General features: G+C 54.1%; 1 pseudogene; it reads right to left on the bottom strand.

Moving 5' to 3' along the window:
* LOC138246696 (trypsin-like) overlaps positions 1 to 24,615 on the bottom strand; it is a 56,364-nt pseudogene extending 31,749 nt beyond the window's left edge.
* Positions 24,616 to 24,958: the final 343 nt, after the last annotated feature.

The raw sequence follows: 24,958 nt of genomic DNA, 5'->3' as shown, positions 1-24,958 counted from the left end.
ACTACCTCCTGCCTACTGACAAACCCTGACCCTATCTCCTGGCACTCCCTACCTCCTGTCCACAGACAAACCCTGCCTCTATCTACTGGCACTCCCTACCCCTGTCTACTGACAAACCCTGCCTCTATGTCCTGGCACTCACTACCTCCTGCCTACTGACAAACCCTGCCCCTATCTCCTGGCACTCCCTACCTCCTGCCTACTGACAAACCCTGCCCCTATCTCCTGGCCTCCTCCCTACCTCCTGCCTACTGACAAACCCTGCATCTATCTCCTGGCACTCCCTACCTCCTGCCTACAGACAAACCCTGAACCTATCTCCTGGCACTCCCTACCTCCTGCCTACTGACAAACCCTGCCCCTATCTCCTGGCATACTCCCTACCTCCTGTCTGCTGACAAACCCTGCCCGTATCTCCTGGCACTCCCTACCTCCTGCCTACTGACAAACCCTGCCCCTATCTCCTGGCACTCCCTACCTCCTGTCTACTGACAAATCCTGGCTCTATCTACTGGCACTCCTGACCTCCTGTCTACTGACAAACCCTGACCCTATCTCCTGACACTCCCTACATCCTGTCTACTGACAAACCCTGCCTCCATCTACTGGCACTCCCTACCTCCTGCCTACTGACAAACCCTGCCTCTATCTCCTGGCACTCCCTAACTCCTGCCTACTGACAAACCCTGACCCTATCTACTGGCACTCCCTGCCTCCTGCCTACTGACAAACCCTGCCTCTATCTCCTGGCACTCCCTAACTCCTGCCTACTGACAAACCCTGACCCTATCTACTGGCACTCCCTACCTCCTGCCTACTGACAAACCCTGCCCCTATCTCCTGGCACTCCCTACCTCCTGTCCACAGTCAAACCCTGCCTCTATCTACTGGCACTCCCTACCTCCTGTTTACTGACAAACCCTGCCCTATCTCCTGGCCTCCTCCCTACCTCCTTCCTACTGACAAACCCTGCCTCTATCTACTGGCACTCCCTACCTCCTGCCTACAGACAAACCCTGCCCCTATCTACTGAAACTCCCTACCTCCTGCCTACTGACAAACTCTGCCCCTATCTCCTGGCACTCCCTACCTCCTGTCTACTGACAAACCCTGTCGCTATCTCCTTGCCCAGTCCATACCTCCTGTCTACTGATATACCCTGCCCCTATCGACTGGCACTCCCTACCTCCTGTTTACTGACAAACCCTGACCCCATCTCCTGGCCTCCTCCCTACCTCCTGCCTACTGACAAACCCTGCCCGTATCTCCTGGCACTCCCTACCTCCTGCCTACTGACAAACCCTGCCTCTATCTACTGGCACTCTCTACCTCCTGCCTACTGACAAACCCTGCCTCTATCTACTGGTACTCCCTACCTCCTGCGTACTGACAAACCCTGACCCTATCTACTGGCACTCCCTACCTCCTGCCTACTGACAAACCCTGCCCCTATCTACTGGCCTACTCCCTACCTCCTGCCTACTGACAAACCCTGCCTCTATCTACTGGCACTCCCTACCTCCTGTTTACTGACAAACCCTGCCTCAATCTCCTGGCTAACCTCCTACCTCCTGTCTACTGACAAACCCTGCCCCTATCTCCTGGCCTCCTCCCTACCTCCTGCCTACTGACAAACCCTGACCCTATCTCCTGGCACTCCCTACCTCCTGCCTACTGACAAACCTTGCCTCTGTCTCCTGGCACTCCCTACCTCCTGCCTACTGACAAACCCTGCCCCTATCTCCTGGCATACTCCCTACCTCCTGTCTACTGACAAACCCTGCCCGTATCTCCTGGCACTCCCTACCTCCTGCCTACTGACAAATCCTGCCTCTATCTACTGGCACTCCCTACCTCCTGCCTACTGACAAACCCTGACCCTTTCTACTGGCACTCCCTACCTCCTGCCTACTGACAAACCCTGACACTATCTCCTGGCACTCCCTACCTCCTGTTTACTGACAAACCCTGCCCCTATCTACTGGCACTCCCTACCTCCTGTTTACTGACAAACCCTGACCCTATCTCCTGGCCTCCTCCCTACCTCCTGCCTACTGACAAACCCTGCCCGTATCTCCTGGCCTCCTACCTTATTCCTGCCTACTGACAAACCCTGCCCGTATCTCCTGGCACTCCCTACCTCCTGCCTACTGACAAACCCTGCCTCTATCTACTAGCACTCCCTACCTGCTGCCTACTGACAAACCCTGACCCTATCTCCTGGCACTCCCTACCTCCTGTCTACTGACAAACCCTGCCCCTATTTCCTGGCACTCCCTACCTCCTGCCTACTGACAAACCCTGACCCTATCTACTGGCACTCCCTACCTCCTACCTACTGACAAACCCTGCCCCTATCTACTGGCACTCCCTACCCCCTGCCTACTGACAAACCCTGCCCCTATCTACTGGCACTCCCTACCTCCTGTTTACTGACAAACCCTGCCTCTATCTCCTGGCTAACCTCCTACCTCCTGTCTACTGACAAACCCTGCCCCTATCTCCTGGCCTCCTCCCTACCTCCTGCCTACTGACAAACCCTGCCTCTATCTACTGGCACTCCCTACCTCCTGCCTACAGACAAACCCTGCCCCTATCTCCCGGCACTCCCTACCTCCTGCCTACTGACAAACCCTGCCCCTATCTCCTGGCATACTCCCTACCTCCTGTCTGCTGACAAACCCTGCCCGTATCTCCTGGCACTCCCTACCTCCTGCCTACTGACAAACCCTGCCCCTATCTCCTGGCACTCCCTACCTCCTGTCTACTGACAAATCCTGCCTCTATCTACTGGCACTCCCGACCTCCTGTCTACTGACAAACCCTGACCCTATCTCCTGACACTCCCTACATCCTGTCTACTGACAAACCCTGCCTCCATCTACTGGCACTCCCTACCTCCTGCCTACTGACAAACCCTGCCTCTATCTCCTGGCACTCCCTAACTCCTGCCTACTGACAAACCCTGACCCTATCTACTGGCACTCCCTACCTCCTGCCTACTGACAAACCCTGCCCCTATCTACTGGCACTCCCTACCTCCTGTTTACTGACAAACCCTGCCCCTATCTCCTGGCACTCCCTACCTCCTGTCTACTGACAAATCCTGGCTCTATCTACTGGCACTCCTGACCTCCTGTCTACTGACAAACCCTGACCCTATCTCCTGACACTCCCTACATCCTGTCTACTGACAAACCCTGCCTCCATCTACTGGCACTCCCTACCTCCTGCCTACTGACAAACCCTGCCTCTATCTCCTGGCACTCCCTAACTCCTGCCTACTGACAAACCCTGACCCTATCTACTGGCACTCCCTACCTCCTGCCTACTGACAAACCCTGCCTCTATCTCCTGGCACTCCCTAACTCCTGCCTACTGACAAACCCTGACCCTATCTACTGGCACTCCCTACCTCCTGCCTACTGACAAACCCTGCCATTATCTCCTGGCACTCCCTACCTCCTGTCCACAGTCAAACCCTGCCTCTATCTACTGGCACTCCCTACCTCCTGTTTACTGACAAACCCTGCCCTATCTCCTGGCCTCCTCCCTACCTCCTTCCTACTGACAAACCCTGCCTCTATCTACTGGCACTCCCTACCTCCTGCCTACAGACAAACCCTGCCCCTATCTACTGAAACTCCCTACCTCCTGCCTACTGACAAACTCTGCCCCTATCTCCTGGCACTCCCTACCTCCTGTCTACTGACAAACCCTGTCGCTATCTCCTTGCCCAGTCCATACCTCCTGTCTACTGATATACCCTGCCCCTATCGACTGGCACTCCCTACCTCCTGTTTACTGACAAACCCTGACCCCATCTCCTGGCCTCCTCCCTACCTCCTGCCTACTGACAAACCCTGCCCGTATCTCCTGGCACTCCCTACCTCCTGCCTACTGACAAACCCTGCCTCTATCTACTGGCACTCTCTACCTCCTGCCTACTGACAAACCCTGCCTCTATCTACTGGTACTCCCTACCTCCTGCGTACTGACAAACCCTGACCCTATCTACTGGCACTCCCTACCTCCTGCCTACTGACAAACCCTGCCCCTATCTACTGGCCTACTCCCTACCTCCTGCCTACTGACAAACCCTGCCTCTATCTACTGGCACTCCCTACCTCCTGTTTACTGACAAACCCTGCCTCAATCTCCTGGCTAACCTCCTACCTCCTGTCTACTGACAAACCCTGCCCCTATCTCCTGGCCTCCTCCCTACCTCCTGCCTACTGACAAACCCTGACCCTATCTCCTGGCACTCCCTACCTCCTGCCTACTGACAAACCTTGCCTCTGTCTCCTGGCACTCCCTACCTCCTGCCTACTGACAAACCCTGCCCCTATCTCCTGGCATACTCCCTACCTCCTGTCTACTGACAAACCCTGCCCGTATCTCCTGGCACTCCCTACCTCCTGCCTACTGACAAATCCTGCCTCTATCTACTGGCACTCCCTACCTCCTGCCTACTGACAAACCCTGACCCTTTCTACTGGCACTCCCTACCTCCTGCCTACTGACAAACCCTGACACTATCTCCTGGCACTCCCTACCTCCTGTTTACTGACAAACCCTGCCCCTATCTACTGGCACTCCCTACCTCCTGTTTACTGACAAACCCTGACCCTATCTCCTGGCCTCCTCCCTACCTCCTGCCTACTGACAAACCCTGCCCGTATCTCCTGGCCTCCTACCTTATTCCTGCCTACTGACAAACCCTGCCCGTATCTCCTGGCACTCCCTACCTCCTGCCTACTGACAAACCCTGCCTCTATCTACTAGCACTCCCTACCTGCTGCCTACTGACAAACCCTGACCCTATCTCCTGGCACTCCCTACCTCCTGTCTACTGACAAACCCTGCCCCTATTTCCTGGCACTCCCTACCTCCTGCCTACTGACAAACCCTGACCCTATCTACTGGCACTCCCTACCTCCTACCTACTGACAAACCCTGCCCCTATCTACTGGCACTCCCTACCCCCTGCCTACTGACAAACCCTGCCCCTATCTACTGGCACTCCCTACCTCCTGTTTACTGACAAACCCTGCCTCTATCTCCTGGCTAACCTCCTACCTCCTGTCTACTGACAAACCCTGCCCCTATCTCCTGGCCTCCTCCCTACCTCCTGCCTACTGACAAACCCTGCCTCTATCTACTGGCACTCCCTACCTCCTGCCTACAGACAAACCCTGCCCCTATCTCCCGGCACTCCCTACCTCCTGCCTACTGACAAACCCTGCCCCTATCTCCTGGCATACTCCCTACCTCCTGTCTGCTGACAAACCCTGCCCGTATCTCCTGGCACTCCCTACCTCCTGCCTACTGACAAACCCTGCCCCTATCTCCTGGCACTCCCTACCTCCTGTCTACTGACAAATCCTGCCTCTATCTACTGGCACTCCCGACCTCCTGTCTACTGACAAACCCTGACCCTATCTCCTGACACTCCCTACATCCTGTCTACTGACAAACCCTGCCTCCATCTACTGGCACTCCCTACCTCCTGCCTACTGACAAACCCTGCCTCTATCTCCTGGCACTCCCTAACTCCTGCCTACTGACAAACCCTGACCCTATCTACTGGCACTCCCTACCTCCTGCCTACTGACAAACCCTGCCCCTATCTACTGGCACTCCCTACCTCCTGTTTACTGACAAACCCTGCCCCTATCTCCTGGCACTCCCTACCTCCTGTCCACAGACAAACCCTGCCTCTATCTACTGGCACTCCCTACCTCCTGTTTACTGACAAACCCTGCCCCTATCTCCTGGCCTCCTCCCTACCTCCTTCCTACTGACAAACCCTGCCTCTATCTACTGGCACTCCCTACCTCCTGCCTACAGACAAACCCTGCCCCTATCTACTGACACTCCCTACCTCCTGCCTACTGACAAACTCTGCCCCTATCTCCTGGCACTCCCTACCTCCTGTCTACTGACAAACCCTGCCGCTATCTCCTTGCCCAGTCCATACCTCCTGTCTACTGATAAACCCTGCCCCTATCGACTGGCACTCCCTACCTCCTGTTTACTGACAAACCCTGACCCCATCTCCTGGCCTCCTCCCTACCTCCTGCCTACTGACAAACCCTGCCCGTATCTCCTGGCACTCCCTACCTCCTGCCTACTGACAAACCCTGCCTCTATCTACTGGCACTCTCTACCTCCTGCCTACTGACAAACCCTGCCTCTATCTACTGGTACTCCCTACCTCCTGCGTACTGACAAACCCTGACCCTATCTACTGGCACTCCCTACCTCCTGCCTACTGACAAACCCTGCCCCTATCTACTGGCCTACTCCCTACCTCCTGCCTTCTGACAAACCCTGCCTCTATCTACTGGCACTCCCTACCTCCTGTTTACTGACAAACCCTGCCTCTATCTCCTGGCTAACCTCCTACCTCCTGTCTACTGACAAACCCTGCCCCTATCTCCTGGCCTCCTCCCTACCTCCTGCCTACTGACAAACCCTGACACTATCTCCTGGCACTCCCTACCTCCTGCCTACTGACAAACCCTGCCTCTGTCTCCTGGCACTCCCTACCTCCTGCCTACTGACAAACCCTGCCCCTATCTCCTGGCATACTCCCTACCTCCTGTCTACTGACAAACCCTGCCCGTATCTCCTGGCACTCCCTACCTCCTGCCTACTGACAAATCCTGCCTCTATCTACTGGCACTCCCTACCTCCTGCCTACTGACAAACCCTGACCCTATCTACTGGCACTCCCTACCTCCTGCCTACTGACAAACCCTGACACTATCTCCTGGCACTCCCTACCTCCTGTTTACTGACAAACCCTGCCCCTATCTACTGGCACTCCCTACCTCCTGTTTACTGACAAACCCTGACCCTATCTCCTGGCCTCCTCCCTACCTCCTGCCTACTGACAAACCCTGCCCGTATCTCCTGGCCTCCTCCCTTATTCCTGCCTACTGACAAACCCTACCCGTATCTCCTGGCACTCCCTACCTCCTGCCTACTGACAAACCCTGCCTCTATCTACTGGCACTCCCTACCTGCTGCCTACTGACAAACCCTGACCCTATCTCCTGGCACTCCCTACCTCCTGTCTACTGACAAACCCTGCCCCTATTTCCTGGCACTCCCTACCTCCTGCCTACTGACAAACCCTGACCCTATCTACTGGCACTCCCTACCTCCTACCTACTGACAAACCCTGCCCCTATCTACTGGCACTCCCTACCCCCTGCCTACTGACAAACCCTGCCCCTATCTACTGGCACTCCCTACCTCCTGTTTACTGACAAACCCTGCCTCTATCTCCTGGCTAACCTCCTACCTCCTGTCTACTGACAAACCCTGCCCCTATCTCCTGGCCTCCTCCTTACCTCCTGCCTACTGACAAACCCTGCCTCTATCTACTGGCACTCCCTACCTCCTGCCTACAGACAAACCCTGCCCTTATCTCCCGGCACTCCCGACCTCCTGCCTACTGACAACCCCAGCCTCTATCTACTGGCACTCCCTACCTCCTGCCTACAGACAAACCCTTCCCCTATCTCCTGGCACTCCCGACCTCCTGCCTACTGACAAACCCTGACCCTATCTACTGGCACTCCCTACCTCCTGCCTACTGATAAACCCTGACCCTATCTCCTGGCACTCCCTACCTCCTGCCTACTGACAAACCCTGCCCCTATCTACTGGCCTACTCCCTACCTCCTGTCTACTGACAAACCCTGCCTCTGTCTCCTGGCACTCCCTACCTCCTGCCTACTGACAAACCCTGCCCCTATCTACTGGCCTACTCCCTACCTCCTGCCTACTGACAAACCCTGCCTCTATCTACTGGCACTACCTACCTCCTGCCTACTGACAAACCCTGCCTCTGTCTCCTGGCACTCACTACCTTCTGCCTACTGACAAACCCTGCCTCTGTGTCCTGCCACTCCCTACCTCCTGCCTACTGACAAACCCTGCCCCTATCTCCTGGCACTCCCTACCTCCTGCCTACTGACAAACCCTGACCCTATCTCCTGGTATACTCCCTACCTCCTGCCTACTGACAAACCCTGACCCTATCTACTGACACTCCCTACCTCCTGCCTACTTACAAACCCTGACCCTATCTCCTGGCACTCCCTACGTCCTGCCTACTGACAAACCCTGCCTCTGTCTCCTGGCACTTCCTACCTCCTGCCTACTGACAAACCCTGCCCCTATCTCCTAGCATACTCCCTACCTCCTGTCTACTGACAAACCCTGCCCCTATCTACTGGCACTCCCTACCTCCTGTTTACTGACAAACCCTGACCCTATCTCCTGGCCTCCTCCCTACCTCCTGCCTACTGACAAACCCTGCCCGTATCTCCTGGCCTCCTCCCTTATTCCTGCCTACTGACAAACCCTGCCCGTATCTCCTGGCACTCCCTACCTCCTGCCTACTGACAAACCCTGCCTCTATCTACTGGCACTCCCTACCTGCTGCCTACTGACAAACCCTGACCCTATCTCCTGGCACTCCCTACCTCCTGTCTACTGACAAACCCTGCCCCTATTTCCTGGCACTCCCTACCTCCTGCCTACTGACAAACCCTGACCCTATCTACTGGCACTCCCTACCTCCTACCTACTGACAAACCCTGCCCCTATCTACTGGCACTACCTACCCCCTGCCTACTGACAAACCCTGCCCCTATCTACTGGCACTCCCTACCTCCTGTTTACTGACAAACCCTGCCTCTATCTCCTGGCTAACCTCCTACCTCCTGTCTACTGACAAACCCTGCCCCTATCTCCTGGCCTCCTCCTTACCTCCTGCCTACTGACAAACCCTGCCTCTATCTACTGGCACTCCCTACCTCCTGCCTACAGACAAACCCTGCCCTTATCTCCCGGCACTCCCGACCTCCTGCCTACTGACAACCCCAGCCTCTATCTACTGGCACTCCCTACCTCCTGCCTACAGACAAACCCTTCCCCTATCTCCTGGCACTCCCGACCTCCTGCCTACTGACAAACCCTGACCCTAGCTACTGGCACTCCCTACCTCCTGCCTACTGATAAACCCTGACCCTATCTCCTGGCACTCCCTACCTCCTGCCTACTGACAAACCCTGCCCCTATCTACTGGCCGACTCCCTACCTCCTGTCTACTGACAAACCCTGCCTCTGTCTCCTGGCACTCCCTACCTCCTGCCTACTGACAAACCCTGCCCCTATCTACTGGCCTACTCCCTACCTCCTGCCTACTGACAAACCCTGCCTCTATCTACTGGCACTACCTACCTCCTGCCTACTGACAAACCCTGCCTCTGTCTCCTGGCACTCACTACCTTCTGCCTACTGACAAACCCTGCCTCTGTGTCCTGCCACTCCCTACCTCCTGCCTACTGACAAACCCTGCCCCTATCTCCTGGCACTCCCTACCTCCTGCCTACTGACAAACCCTGACCCTATCTCCTGGTATACTCCCTACCTCCTGCCTACTGACAAACCCTGACCCTATCTACTGACACTCCCTACCTCCTGCCTACTTACAAACCCTGACCCTATCTCCTGACACTCCCTACCTCCTGCCTACTGACAAACCCTGCCTCTGTCTCCTGGCACTTCCTACCTCCTGCCTACTGACAAACCCTGCCCCTATCTCCTAGCATACTCCCTACCTCCTGTCTACTGACAAACCCTGACCCTATCTCCTGGCACTCCCTACCTCCTGCCTACTGACAAACCCTGACCCTATCTACTGGCACTCCCTACCTCCTGCCTACTGACAAACCCTGCCTCTATCTCCTGGCACTCCCTACCTCCTGCCTACTGACAAAACCTGACCCTATCTACTGGCACTCCCTACCTCCTGCCTACTGACAAACCCTGACCCTATCTCCTGGCACTCCTTACCTCCTGCCTACTGACAAACCCTGACCCTATCTCCTTGACCAGTCCATACCTCCTGTCTACTGACAAACCCTGCCCCTATCTACTGACACTCCCTACCTCCTGCCTACTGACAAACCCTGCCTCTATCTCCTGGTACTCCCTACCTGCTGCCTACTGACAAACCCTGCTTCTGTGTCCTTGTCCACTGAACAAACTTTCTTAACCCCCCGTTGATGCAGTCAGTAGGTTTTCCAATTCTACATGATTACAGCTGCCAATGAGCAGGGCACATGACAACTGGTTGCGGAAGACTTGGAGACTACTCCAGTCTGAGGAGTTAAGCATCACTGCCTGGAAGGTGGTCAAATTGCACTGAGTAAGATTTCTGCAGCTGCTCACCACTTGAAGTCAGGAGGTTGCCCCAGCCGGACACCAGGCACTGGCTTCCCTCCGGAGGGCAGCTGGTGCCCACCTTCATTGGCTGCACGTACTGGTTGAACTGCGCAGGAGAGGCCAGTTTCACCATCATGATGTCGTTGTCCAGACTGTACTCGCTGTAGTAGAAGAACTGTTATGCCTTCGCCACCTGAATGTGCTGCTCCGTGCCCTCCTCTTCTGCAAGGTTGTGTTCACCTAAGTGGGCCACCAGAGACTTCGGTCTGCAGGCATGGTGGCATGACGAGAGGAGAAAGGAAACCATCAGGAAAGAGCACCTGGCCATCCCTGTGCCATCACACCCAGAAGGGGACAACCTACATGTGATTTCACTTCCTATCCCTCCCTGTTGAGGACAGTCTCCGTGTGATGTCACTTCCTATCCCTCTGCCATCACCCCCCCAGCTGAGGACAACCTACAAATGATGTCACTTTCTATCCCTCCCTGCTGAGAACAGCCTCTGTGTGATGTCACTTCCTATCCCTCCCTGCTGAGAACAGCCTCTGTGTGATGTCACTTCCTATCTCTACACTAGCACTCTCAGCTGAGGACAGCCTCCATGTGATGTCACTTCCTATGTCTTCTCTAGCACCCCCAGCTGAGGACAGTCTCTATGTGATGTCACTTCCTATCTCTCCACTAGCACTCTCAGCTGAGGACAGCCTCTATGTGATGTCACTTCCTATGTCTCCTCTAGCACCCCCATCTGAGTACAGTCTCTATATGTTGTCACTTCCTATCTCTCCACTAGCGCTCTCAGCTGAGGACAGCCTCTATGTGATGTCACCTTCAATCCCTTCTTCGTCACTCTCAGCTGAGGACAGCCTCTATGTGATGTCACTTCCTATCCCTCTCTGCTGAGGACAGCCTCTATGTGATATCACCTCCAATCCCTTCTTTGTCACTACAGCATGTATATGATGTCACTTCCTGTTCCTCTACTGCCATTCTCACCTGTGTTCCCTATCGCTTTTGTGTCATTCTCAGGTGATGCTGCTGTTTTTTCCCCTCTGTGCACTCGGACTCTGCTAACCAGGCCACAGTGCATGTGCTCTGACCCTAAACATGTGAAAATTGGCTAAGTACCTAATTGGCACATTTAACTTACATACAATTCCCTAATACATGGCTCAAGGTGCACCCAGAGCCTGTAGGTTCAATGTCACTTGTGGATTGCAGCACATATTGTGCTACCACTGATGTGACAATGCAAAGCATAACTGCAGGCCTACCACCAGAAACGTGGCAGTGCAGCTTTAAACTGCAGATTTGACCTTTTGACAGGCCTCAACGCTCTTTTTAATTATTATTATGTAACCACGAAGTAGGCCTTCCATACCCATATGTCAAGGTGCATGATATCCTAAGGTTGGACTTGTAACAGTTCATTCTTGGACTTAAAATAAATAGTTATTAGAAATCCAATTCATTGGTAAAGATCTACTTGTAACAAATATTCTACAAAAGGTACATTTAAAAAGTCACCTTTTACCTTCCTAAAGCCTCTAGAAGCCCATATGCCTGAGCTTCCACCTGTCACCCAGGAGCTGAATGGCTCCTTGATTAAGTGTGAATAACTCTCAGAGCTGAGACAAAGGGTTGGGGAAGTTTCCTGTTAAAAGGATGATCATCTGCCAGTGCCTAGCAACCTATCTATTTTCTAAGGGGTTTGCCTTGTCGCAGGCAGATGTAGCTCACATCTGGGCCTGCCCCCACTATTGTCCTTCCAGCCAGCCAGGCACCGATCCCAGTGGTAGAGGAGTCATCTGGTTTGAGTGACCACATGGTAAGCTTTGCTCTTCCCTTGCCAGACATCTAGGGGAAGGGGCATAGGAGCCTGGCACAAGAAAAGAAAGGTTTTGCCATGTTGAATTTAAATATGCTTAGAGTCTACCACCTAACACCTCAGGCTCACCCCACTACATGTTCAATATATATGCACACATGTGACATCCATGTTCCTCATGTATGAAGTCAAGGACCTAGTTGCAGGGAATGGCAGGCCACTTTGAGAAGGAGATGTCACACTCCAGGTGCAGACACAGGTAAACAAACCTGTTCCATCATTATCCTTCTGTTGTCACCGCAGCCACCATTGTCAGTCCACCATAGCTCCTTACTAACATTAATAAAAAGGGGTGCACATGATGTGCCCATCCAGATCGCAGAGCCTTGCTGTGGGTCACATTCCATGTCAGAGAGGAGCCCCCAGAAAAGAAATCTAAAAAACAACCAAAACTCAATACCATCAACTCAAAGCCGGGCTGCAGCTCTCCTGTGCAATGGAGGGGCCTCTTCCGTCCCAGTAATATGATTTCCTTCCCCTCTGCCAGCATGTTGTGAGGCTGTCCATTGTCACTCTTAGCTGGGACCATCATGCTGTTGGGGTGCTTCCTTTTCTTCCTGGATACAGGAGCCATCTCCACTCCCTGTTTCTCAGTAATCACTTTGAGCTATGTTCAGAACTTGGTTACCGACTCGCAAAATGGGAATGCGATTCGCAAATATGAAGGGGTGTTCCCCTTCCTATTTGGGATTCACATTGCGATGCAGAATCGCTTTGTGACCGCGAACGCAAAGCAACTCGCAGTTAGCACCCATGTGAAGTGGGTGCTAACCCATTCGCAAAAGGGAAAGGGTCCCCATTAACATTAATGAGGTGGGTCTTTGCGACCCCCTTGCGATTCGCAGATGGTGTGAGGGACACCATCATGCATATGGGTTTGCGACTCGCAAATTGTGAGTCACTCCGACTTGCAATTTGCGAGTCGCAAACCCATTTCTTCCTCTATCTAGCCCTAGGTGTCTCCATGGTCTCAATCTGTCTCTCCAAACACAGGGCCAACCGGTTAACCAGAGATGCACACTTCACCTTCAGGATGCCACTGAACGGGTGTAGCGGAGGGGGCACGAGGGATAAAACAAGAAATATTTTTTTTTTTAAACTTACCTTTCTTCCAGAGACTGCGTCTCCTCCTTCCCCTTCCCAGCAGCAAACAGGCTCCCAGCAATCACAACGATGCTGTCACCAACATGACAGCAGCGTCGTGATTGGTGTGAGAGCCCAGCTTTGGCGCTCACACAGGGAGTGGGAGCCTATGCACTTTCTCCTCCCAACTGTTCAATACTGCCAGGGGAGGAATGCAAAGTGCGCATGTCTGTTTGGCGTGCTGTGCTGGGCCGGCCAAACAGACATGCGCACTTATTGTGCACTCCACTTCTCCCTCCAGCCCTCCTCTGGCCCCCTCCAGCCCAGCCCCACCCCAACCTGGCTCCCAGGAAAAATAAAATGATAATACCACTTCGTTATTATCATTTTATTTATTCTTCCCCTTCTTCTTAAAAGCAGTGGGCGACGCTCCGATGCTCCTCTGCCTGAGCAGAAGAGCCGCCCCTGATTTTTACCTTCAGGATGCCACAGAGGATCCTCCCTGACCTGGGACTCCTTCACTCACCTGTATCTTTCCTCATCTGGGATGCCTTCGCTCACCTGGATCCTCCCTCACCTGGGACTCCATCGCTCGCCTGGATCCTCCCTGACCTGGGACTCCTTCACTCACCTGAATCTTCCCTCATCTGGGACGCCTTCGCTCACCTGGATCCTCCCTAACCTGGGGCTCCTTCTCTCACCTGGATCCTCCCTCACCTGGACTCCTTCACTCACCTGGATCCTCCCTCACCTGGGACTCCTTCACTCACTTGTATCTTCCCTCACCTGGAACTCCTTCACTCTCACCTTAGACTCTTTCACTTGCCTGGATCCTCCCTCATCTGGGACTCCTTCACTCACATGCAGCCTCCCTCACCTGAGACTGGAGCGCCCCTCACCTGGGACTCCTTCACTCACCTGGACCGTTCACTCACCTGTGGATCCTCCCTCCCCTGGGACTCCTTCACTCACCTGGATCCTTCCTCACATGGGACTCCTTCACTCATCTTATTCTCCCTCACCAGGGACACCTTCACTCTCACCTGAGACTCTTTCACTCGCCAGGATCCTCCCTCTTCTAGGACTACTTCACTCACCTGGATCCTCCCTCACCTGGATGCTCCTTCACCTGGACTCCTTCACTCACCTGGACTCATTCACTCTCACCTGAGACTCCTTCACTCACCTGGATCCTCCCTCACCTGGGACTCCTTCACTCACCTGAATCCTCCCTCAGCTGGGACCCCTTCACTCACCATAATTCTCCCTCACCTGGGACTCCTTCATTCACCTGGATCCTCCCTCACCTGGATGCTCCTTCACCTGGACTCCTTCACTCACCTGGATCCTCCCTCACCTGGACTCCTTCACACTCACCTGGATCCTCCCTTGCCTGGGACTCCTTCACTCACCAGTGGATCCTCCTTCACTTGGACTCCTTTTCTCACCTGTGGACCCTCCCTCACCTGGACTCCTTTACTCATCTGGATCCTCCCTCACCTGGGACTCCTTCACTCACCTGTATCCTCAGTCACCAGGGACTCCACTCACCTGGCTCCTCCCTCACCTGGGGCTCCTTCACTCACTTGGATCCTCCTTCACCTGGACTCCTTCACTAACATGGGACTCCTTCACACACTTAGATCCTCCTCACCTAGTCTCCTTTGCTCAGCTGTAAATCCTCCTCACCTGGGACTCCTTCATTCACCTGGATCCTTCCTCACCTGTGACTCATTCGTTCACCTGTGTATTCTCCCTCCCTGGGGCTCTTTCACTCACCTGGATCCTCCCTCACATGGACTCCTTTGCTCACCTAGATCCTCCCTCACTTGGACAACTTCACTCACCCTTGTATCCTTCCTCCCTGGGACTCCTTTGCTCACCTGTGGATCCTTCCTCACCAGGAGTCCTTCACTCACCTGGATCCTCCCTCACCTGGACTCCTTCACTCACCTGGATCCTCCCTCACCTGGACACCTTCACTCACCTGTGGTTCCTCCCTCACCTGGAGTCCTTCACTCACCTGTGTATCCTCCCTCACCTGGACTCCTTTGCTCATCTGTGGATCCTCCCTCACCTGGAGTCCTTCACTCACCTGGATCCTTCCTCACCTGGACTCCTTCACTCACCTGCATCCTCCCTCACCTGGACACCTTTGCTCACCTGTGTATCCTTCCTCACCAGTGACTCCTTCCCTCACCTGTGGATCCTCCCTCACCTGGACACCTTTGCTCACCTAGATCCTCCCTCACCTGGACAGCTTCACTCACCTGTGTATACTCCCTCACCTGGAGTCCTTCACTCACATGGATCGTCCCTCACCTGGACTCCTTCACTAACCTGGATCCTCCCTCACATGGACACCTTCACTCACTTGTGGATCCTTCCTCACCTGGAGACCTTCACTCACCTGGATCCTCCCTCAATTGGACTCCTTCACTCACCTGGATCCTCCCTCAGCTGGACATCTTTGCTCACCTGTGTATCTTTCCTCACCTGGGACTCTTTCCCTCACCAGTGCATACTCTCTCCCTGAGACTCTATTGCTCACCTGTGGATACTCCCTCACCTGGAGTCCTTCGCTCACCTGTGGTTCCTCCCTCACCTGTAGTCCTTTGCTCACCTGGATTCTCCCTCACCTGGAGTCCTTCGCTCTCCTGGATTCTCCCTCACCTGGACAGCTTAACTCACCTGTGTAGACTCTCTCACCTGGGACTACTTTGCTCACCTGTGGATCCTCCCTCACCTGGAGTCCTTCACTCACCTGTGTATCCTCCCTCGCTTGGACTCCTTCACTCACCTGTGTATCCTCCCTCGCTTGGACTCCTTTGCTCACCTGTGGGTCCTCCCTCACCTGGAGCCCTTCACTCTCCTAGATCCTAGATCCTTCCTCACCTGGACTCCTTCACTCAACTGCATCCTCCCTCGCCTGGACACCTTTGCTCACCCGTGTATCCTTCCTCACCTGGGACTCCTTCCCTCACCTGTGGATCCTCCCTCACCTGGACACCTTTGCTCACATAGATCCTCCCTCACCTGGACAGCTTCACTCACCTGTGTATACTCTCTCACCTGGGACTCCTTTGCTAATCTGTGGATCCTCCCTCACTTGGAGTCCTTTGCTCACCTGTGGATCCTCCCTCACCTGGAGTCCTTCACTCACATGGATCCTCCCTCACCTGGACTCCTTCACTAACCTGCATCCTCCCTTACCTGGACACCTTCACTCACCTGTGGATCCTCCCTCACCTGGAGTCCTTCACCCACCTGGATCCTCCCTCACCTGGACATCTTTTCTCACCTGTGTATCCTTCCTCGCCTGGGACTCTTTCCCTCACCAGTGCATACTCTCTCTCTGGGACTCTATTGCTCACCTGTGGATCCTCCCTCACCTGTAGTCCTTTGCTCACCTGGATTCTCCCTCACCTGGAGTCCTTCGCTCACCTGGATTCTCCCTCACCTGGACAGCTTCACTCACATGTGCATACTCTCTTACCTGGGACACCTTTGCTCACCTGTGGATCCTCCCTCACCTGGAGTCGTTCGCTCACCTGTGGATCCTCCCTCACCTGGACTCCTTCACTCACCTGGATCCTCCCTCACCTGGACACCTGGACTCCTTCACTCATCTGGATCCTCCCTCAGCTGGGCATCTTTGCTCACCTGTGTATCCTTCCTCACCTAGGACTCCTTCCCTCACTAATGCATCCTCCCTCCGTGGGATTCCTTTGCTCACCTGTGGATACTCCCTCACCTGGAGTCCTTCGCTCAGCTGTGGATCCTCCCTCACCTGTAGTCCTTTGCTCACCTGGATTCTCCGTCACCTGGACTCCTTCACTCACCTGCATCCTCCCTCACCTGGACTCCTTCACTCACCTGGATCCTCCCTCAGCTGGACTCCTTCACTCACCTTGATCCTCCCTCACCTGGGACTCCTTCCCTCACCAGTGCATCCTCCCTCCCTGGGACTCCATTGGTCACCTGTGGATACTCCCTTCATTGCTTTCTATGGGAGCGTGCTGCAGTACCAGTGGTTGGCCACGAGCGGCGCTAGACTCCAGCGTTTCATCTCGTGTGGTGTACCGGGGAGAGGAGAGGAGGGGAGGGGAGGAGAGGGGAAGAGGGGGGATAAGAGGAGAGAGGAGGGGAGGGGAGAGGGGTGGAGAGGAGAGCAGAGACAGGAGAGGGAAGGGAAGGGGTGAGGGAAGGAGAGGTGAGGAGGGGAGAGAGGGGAGAGGAGGGGAGGAGAAAAGAGAGAGGAGGGGAGAGGTGAGGTGAGGTGAGGTGAGGAGAGGAGAGGAGAGGAGGGGAGGAGGGGAGAGGAGAGAGGAGGAGAGGAGAGCAGAGACAGGAGAGGGGAGGGGAGGGAAAGGGAGGGGATGGGAGGTGAGGTGAAGAGAGGAGAGACGAGAGGAGGGGAGAAGTGAGGTGAGATGAGGAGTGGAGAGGAGAGGAGGGGAGAGAGGAGGGGAGGGGAGAAGGGGACAGGAGACAGGAGGGTAGGAAAGGAGAGCAGAGACAGGAGAGGGAAGGGGGAGGGAAAGGGAGGGGAGGGGAGGAGGGAAAGAAGAAGAGAAGCAAGGGGAGGGGAGGAGAGGAGTGAAAGGAGAGGGCAGGAGAGGAGAGGAGGGGAGGGGAGGGAAGGGAAGGGGAGGGGAGAGGAGAGGGTAGGATAGGAGAGGAGGGGGGATAAGAGGAGAGAGGAGGAGAGGGGAGGAGGCGAGAGCAGAGACAGGAGAGGGGAGGGTGAGGTGAGGGGAGGGTGAGAGGAGGAGTGGAGAGGAGAGGAGGGGAGAGAGGAGAGGAGGGGAGAAGGGGAGAGGAGACGGGAGGGTAGGAAAGGAGAGCAGAGACAGGAGAGGGAAGGGGAGGGAAAGGGAAGGGAGGGGAGGAGAGGAGTGAAAGGAGAGGGCAGGAGAGGAGAGGAGGGGAGGGAAGGGAAGAGAAGGGGAGGGGAGAGGAGAGGGGAGGATAGGAGAGGAGGGGGGGATAAGAGGAGAGAGGAGGAGAGGGGAGGAGGCGAGAGCAGAGACAGGAGAGGGGAGGGTGAGGTGAGGTGAGATGAGGAGAGGAGGGGAGAGAGGGGAAGAGGGGGGATAAGAGGAGAGAGGAGGGGAGGGGAGAGGGGATGAGAGGAGAGAGAGGAGAGGAGGGGAGAGGTGAGGTGAAATGAGGAGAGGAGAGAGGGGAGAGCAGAGAAAGGAGAGAGGTGAGGTGAGATGAGGAGTGGAGAGGAGAGGAGGGGAGAGAGGAGAGGAGGGGAGGGGAGAAGGGGAGAGGAGACGGGAGGGGAGGAAAGGAGAGCAGAGACAGGAGAGGGAAGGGGAGGTAAAGGGAGGGGAGGGGAGAAGGGAGAGAATAAGAGAGGCAAGGGGAGGGGAGGAGAGGAGTGAAAGGAGAGGGCAGGCGAGGAGAGGAGAGGAGGGGAGGGAAGGGAAGAGAAGGGGAGGGGAGAGGGGAGGATAGGACAGGAGGGGGGATAAGAGGAGAGAGGAGGAGAGGGGAGGAGGCGAGAGCAGAGACAGGAGAGGGGAGGGAGAGGTGAGGTGAGATAAGGAGAGGAGAGGAGGGGAGAGAGGGGAAGAGGGGGATAAGAGGAGAGAGGAGGGGAGGGGATGAGAGGAGAGAGAGGAGAGAGAGGAGAGGAGGGGAGAGGTGAGGTGAGATGAGGAGAGGAGAGGAGAGAGGGGAGAGGGGAGGGGAGGAAAGGTGAGATGAGGGGAGGGGAGGAGAGGAAAGGGGAGGAGAGGAGAGCAGAGAAAGGAGAGAGGAGGGGAGAAAAAGTGAGAGGATGAGAGGTGAGGGTGGAGAAGAGGAGAAACGAGGGGAGGGGAGAGCAGAGGAAAGGAGTGAAATGAGAGTGCAGGCGAGGGGAGGGGAGGAGAGGAGAGGGAGGAGAGGAAAGGAGGGAAGAGGTGAGATGAGGTGAGAAGTACAGTTATGAGGAGGGGAGAGAGGAGGGGAGGGAAGGGGAGGAGTGGAGAGGAGAGGAGAGAGAGGAGAGGAAAGGAGGGGAGAGGTGAAGTCCGGTGAGGAGTGGAGAGTAGAGGAGGGGAGAGAGGAGGGAAGGGAAGAAGAGGGGAGGAGGGTAGAGGAGAGGAGAGGGGAGGGAAAGCGAGGAAATGTGAGTAGTGGAGAGGAGAGAGGAGAGGGAAGGGGAGGGGAGAGGCAAGGAAAGGAGAGGAGAGGAGAAAAGATGATAGGCGGGGAGGGGAGGGTAAAGGAGAGAAGTCGAGAGGGGCGAGGGGAGGAGAGGAGTGGGGAGGAGAGGAGAGGGGAAGAGAAGGGTGGAGAGGAGGGGGAGAAGAGGAGAGGGGAGAGGCAAGGAAAGGAGAGGAGAGGATAGGCGGGGTGGGGAGGGTAAAGGAGAGAAGACGAGAGGGGAGGAGAGGAGTGGAGAGGAGAGGGGAAGAGAGGGGTGGAGAGGAGAGGAGAGAGGAGGGGAGGGGAGGAGCGCAGAGAAAGGAGAGGGGGGAAGATGAAGGGAGGGGAGGTGAGGAGTGGAGAGGAGAGAGGAGAGGCGGGGAGGGGATAAAAGATGGAGACGAGAGCAGAGGCGAGGAAAGGAGAGGTGAGGTGAGGAGATAGAGTGAGGGAGTGTCACAGTTCTGAGATGGAGTGTATCCTGAGATGGGAGTGTAGCCTTGGAAGGAGACAGAGGGAGGGAGTGTCACAGCTCTGATATGGGAGTGTATCTATCCTGTGATGGGAGTGTAACCTTGGAAGGAGACAGAGTGAGGGAGTGTCAGAGCTCTGAGATGGCAGTGTAGCCTTGGAAGGAGACAGAGTGAGGGAGTGTCACAGCTCTGAGATGGGAGTGTAGCTTTGGAAGGAGACAGAGTGAGGGAGTGTCACAGCTCTGAGATGGGAGTGTTTCTATCCTGAGATGGGAGTGTAGCCTTGGAAGGAGACAGAGGGAGGGAGTGTCACAGCTCTGAGATGGGAGAGTATCTATCCTGTGATGGGAGTGTAGCCTTGGAAGGAGACAGAGTGAGGGAGTGTCACAGCTCTGAGATGGCAGTGTAGCCTTGGAAGGAGACAGAGTGAGGGAGTGTCACAGCTCTGAGATGGGAGTGTAGCTTTGGAAGGAGACAGCGTGAGGGAGTGTCACAGCTCTGAGATGGGAGTGTTTTTTATCCTGAGATGGGAGTGTAGCCTTGAAAGGAGACAGAGTGAGGGAGTGTCACAGCTCTGAGATGGGAGTGTAGCCTTGGAAGGAGATAGAGTGAGGGAGTGTCACAGCTCTGAGATGGGAGTGTAGCCTTGGAAGGAGACAGAGTGAGGGAGTGTCACAGCTCTGAGATGGGAGTGTATCCTGAGATGGGATTGTAGCCTTGGAAGGAGACAGAGTGAGGGAGTGTCACAGCTCTGAGATGGAGTGTATCCTGAGATGGGAGTGTATCCTGAGATGGGAGTGTAGCCTTGGAAGGAGACAGAGTGAGGGAGTGTCACAGCTCTGAAATGGGAGTGTATCCTAAGATGGGTGAGTAGCCTTGGAAGGAGACAGAGTGAGGGATTGTCACAGCACTGAGATGGAGTATAGTCTGGGTGGAGATAGAGTGAGGGATTCGAAGGAGACAGAGTGAGGGATTGTCACAGCACTGAGATGGAGTATAGTCTGGAAGGAGACAGAGTGAGGGATTGTAAGGAGAAAGAGTGAGGGATTGTCACAGCACTGAGATGGAGTATAGTCTGGAAGGAGACAGAGTGAGGGATTGTAAGGAGACAGAGTGAGGGAGTGCCACAGCTCTGAGAGGGAGTATAGCCTAGGAGGAGATAGAGTGAGGGAGTGTCAGAGCTCTGGAATGACTGTGTCTGCAACTGTTCTCAAGTGAATCAGAGGAGAGAGCTTGAGAGGAGGTTCTAATGTATTCGGAATTCGTGCTAAAGAAACCTGCATCCGAGGGTGGCCCTGAATAGTCCCAAGAGGGGTGCAGTCTGAGGTTGAGGTGAAGGTATTAAAATGGGATTTACGAAGACGCAGAGACTGTGATGAGCGGCTTCCCAAGAGGGAATGGGAATAGGGAGAATGAGGCTGATGGAGAGAACACACAGGAGCGGGGGGAGTGAGGGTGAGGGCTCCTAAGAGCGAAGAGACGGCTATTAAGAGGGAAGAAAGTGGGGTGTAGGAGGGAATGAGGGTGAGGCTTCTTGAGTGAAGAAACACGCTCTAAAGAAGAGGCGAGGACGGGGTCTACGGAGGGAATGAGGGTGATTTGTATGGTGAGTGTGAGGATAAGCCTTACTGAGGGTGAATGTGTGGGGTCTATGGAAGGAATGAGGGTGAGGTTTCTTGAGAGTGATTAGATGCGCTCTAATGAAAAGATGAGGGTGGGGTCTACGGAGAGAATGAGGCTTCTTGAGTGAGGAGACGCTCTCTACAGAAGAGGCGAGGATGGGTTTTATAGAGGGAATGTGGGTGATGCGTATGGTGTGTGTGAGGATAAACCTTACCCAGGGTAAATGGGTGACGTCTATGGAGGGAATGAGGGTGAGGCTTCTTTAGTGAAGAAACACGCTCTAAAGAAGAGGCGAGGACGGGATCTACGGAGGGAATGAGGTTGATTTGTATGGTGAGTGTGAGGATAAGCCTTACTGAGGGTGAATGTGTGGGGTCTATGGAGGGAATGAGGGTGAGGTTTCTGCACTCTAATGAAGAGGCGAGCATGGGATCTATGGAGGGAATGAGGGTGAGGTTTACAGACAGTGAATAGCCAGGGTGTCTGGAAGGAATGAGAGGGTCTATGGATCCTGTTAAGATGAAGTTTAGTGAAGGTGAGGTTAACCAAGGCAGGGAGGAAGAAGTCTTCTGATGATGTGAGGCTGAGATCTATTGAGTCTAAATAATAGCATGCAGGGATGGTAAATAACTCAGTTTATTTCTATAGGTAGTACTCTTTAGTTATGGAGACTGTCCCTGTGAGGTTTGCAAGGTCTGTCAGGATGAGGTCTGAGGAGGCTGTGAAAATGATGAAGCTGCTTTGATGAGGTCTGCAGAGGCTGTTAAGAGTGAAGTTGAAGGCATTTGTCAAGGTGAGGCATGAGGCTGGTGTAAGGATGAGTTCTATGCAGGCAGTGTGGGTGGCCTGTGAGGAAACAATGATTATGAGAGGTGTTGAAGGAGAGCTTGAGGTTATAGGAGGCTGTATGGCGGAGGTCTACAAATGGTGTGAGAATGAGGTACATAGATGTTATTAGGATATGGCTTGAGGAGGCTGTAAGAATCAGGTCTATTGATGACTTGTGGATGAGCTCTTTGGAGGATGTGAGGATGACTCTGGCAGAGGCTGTGAGGATGAGCCTGTGAGAATGAGGCTGGCAGAGGCTGTGAGGATGAGGCTGGCAGAGGCTGTGAGGATGAGGCTGGCAAAGGCTGTGAGGATGAGGCTGGCGGACGCTGTGATGGTTGAAGTTAGGCAGCCTCTGATTACGAGACCTGCTGCGGTCGTGAGCCTGAGTTTGGAGGGGACTGTAATGACGAGATATGGGGACGCTGTGTGGATGTCATTGGAGGAGGTTGTATTGATGAGATCTATGGACGCTGTGATGTTGGGGTTGGAGACTGTGGTGATGAGGCTTGCACAGCTGTGGTGATGGGGTTGGAGAAGGCATTGATGAGACCTAGGGAGGTTGTGAGGATGGGGTTAAAGAAGGTTCTGATGAGGGCCATGGAAGTGTTGTGATGAGCTTGGAGGTGGCTTTGATGATGAGATTTATAGTGGTTGTAGTAATGAGGTTGGAGAAGACATTGATGAAATGTCAGGATGCTGTGAGAATGAGATAGGAGGAAGCTATGATGTTGGGGTTGGAGAATGCTGTGATGAGGTTTGCAGATGCTGTAGTGATGGGGTTCAAGAAGGCATTGGTGAGATATAGGGAGGCTGTAAGGATGAGGTTTGAGAAGGTTGAGATGATGAGATCTATAGAGGCTGTAAGAATGAGGTTTGAGGTTGCTGTGATGATGACATCAGTGGACGCTGTGAGGATGAGGTTTGAGGTGGCTGTGATGATGACATCAGTGGACGCTGTGAGGATGAGGTATATAGAGACTGCGGTAATGAGGTTGGGGAAAGCATAGATGAGATCTGAAGAGGCTGTGAGGATGAGGTTTGAGAAGGTTGTGATGATGAGATCTATGGAGGCTGTAAGGATGAGGTTTGAGAAGCTTGAGATGATAAGATCTATGGAGGCTGTAAGGATGAGATTTGAGGTTGCTGTGATGATGACAGTGGATGCTGTGAGGATGAGGTTTATAGAGGCTGTGGTGATGAGGTTAGGGAAAGCATTGATGAGATCTGAAGAGGCTGTGAGGGTGAGGTTTGAGAAGGTTGTTTTGATGAGATCTATGGAGGCTGTGAGGGTGAGGTTTGAGAAGGTTGTGATGATGAGATCGATGGAGGCTGCGAGGATGAGGTTTGAAGTCGCTGTGATGAGATTGGTGGACGCTGTGAGGATGAGGTTTATAGAGGCTGTGGTGATGAGGTTAGGGAAAGCATTGATGAGATCTGAAGAGGCTGTGAGGATGAGGTTTGAGAAGGTTGTTTTGATGAGATATATGGAGGCTGTATGGATGAAGTTTGAGAAGGTTGTGATGATGAGATCCATGGAGGCTGTGAGGATGAGGTTTGAAGTGGCTATGATGAGATTGGTGGATGTTGTGAGGATGAGTTTTATAGAGCCTGTGATGATGGGTTAGAGAAGGCATTCAAGAGATCTAGGGACATTGTGAGCATGAGGTAGGAGGAGACTGTGAGTATGTGATCTATGGAGGCTGTGGTGATGAGGGTGGAGAAGGCATTGGCAAGATGTAGGAAGGCTGTGAGGATGAGGTAGGAGAAAGCTGCGGTGATGACATCAGTGGACGCTGTGAGGATGAGGTTTGAGGTGACTGTGATGAAGACATCAGTGGGTGCTGTGAGGATGAGGTTTTTAGAGGCTGTGATGATGAGGTTTGGGAAAGCATTAATGAGATCTGAAGAGGCTGTGAGGATGAGTAGGAGGAAGCTGTCATGATGGGATCTGTGGAGATTGTGATAATCAAGTTTGAGGAGGGTTTTTACTCACGATTTGTAGCAATGGGCTGCTGAGACGATCCAGTATTCATTAATCAGGGTCCCTCCGCACCATCGATTCCCCTTGTAGGTCAGGTATACTTGCCAGGGCTGGGAGTTAGGGGCACATTCATAGCCACCAATGATCCTATCATCATCCCATGGAACTGACACTGAAATGGAAAGACACAGGTGTTTATTTGTGAGAACAGCTCCAATGTCAATGATGAGGACACTGTGGATTCAGACTAGGGACCAGGGCATACATACCTGCAGCTCCCAAGACAGCCAAGAGGACCAAGCGCTGCATCTTCTCGTGGTGCCAAAACCTCTCCGCGAACAAGGGCCGGACAGGCTACTTATGCACCTCTGAGTATTTATCTTATCCAGAACCAATGTCCTCTGTTGTCTACTGGAGCCAAACTGGAAGTGTGCCTGAGCTCCTGGTAAACAGGCCAGGGCCACCTGTGACTTCCCAGGGGGACAGCTAGAGGATGGATGTGTGCTGCGCAACATAGGAGGCTGGCGTGACAACATAAAAATGAGCTTCACCTGAGCACCTAGACTCACATGTTGCTAAGAAATTTGAATAGTTAGAAAGGCCTGCATCATTGGAGTTGACAGGTGTGTGCCCCAAGTATTTGCTGGTCCAGGACTTTGTCCAGTTAAACAATGGTGATGCCTCCA

This window comes from Pleurodeles waltl, chromosome 7, assembly GCF_031143425.1.
Source record: "Pleurodeles waltl isolate 20211129_DDA chromosome 7, aPleWal1.hap1.20221129, whole genome shotgun sequence".
In the NCBI taxonomy this organism is placed as follows: Eukaryota; Metazoa; Chordata; class Amphibia; order Caudata; family Salamandridae; genus Pleurodeles; species Pleurodeles waltl.
This window is presented reverse-complemented; position numbering and strand designations above follow the sequence as displayed.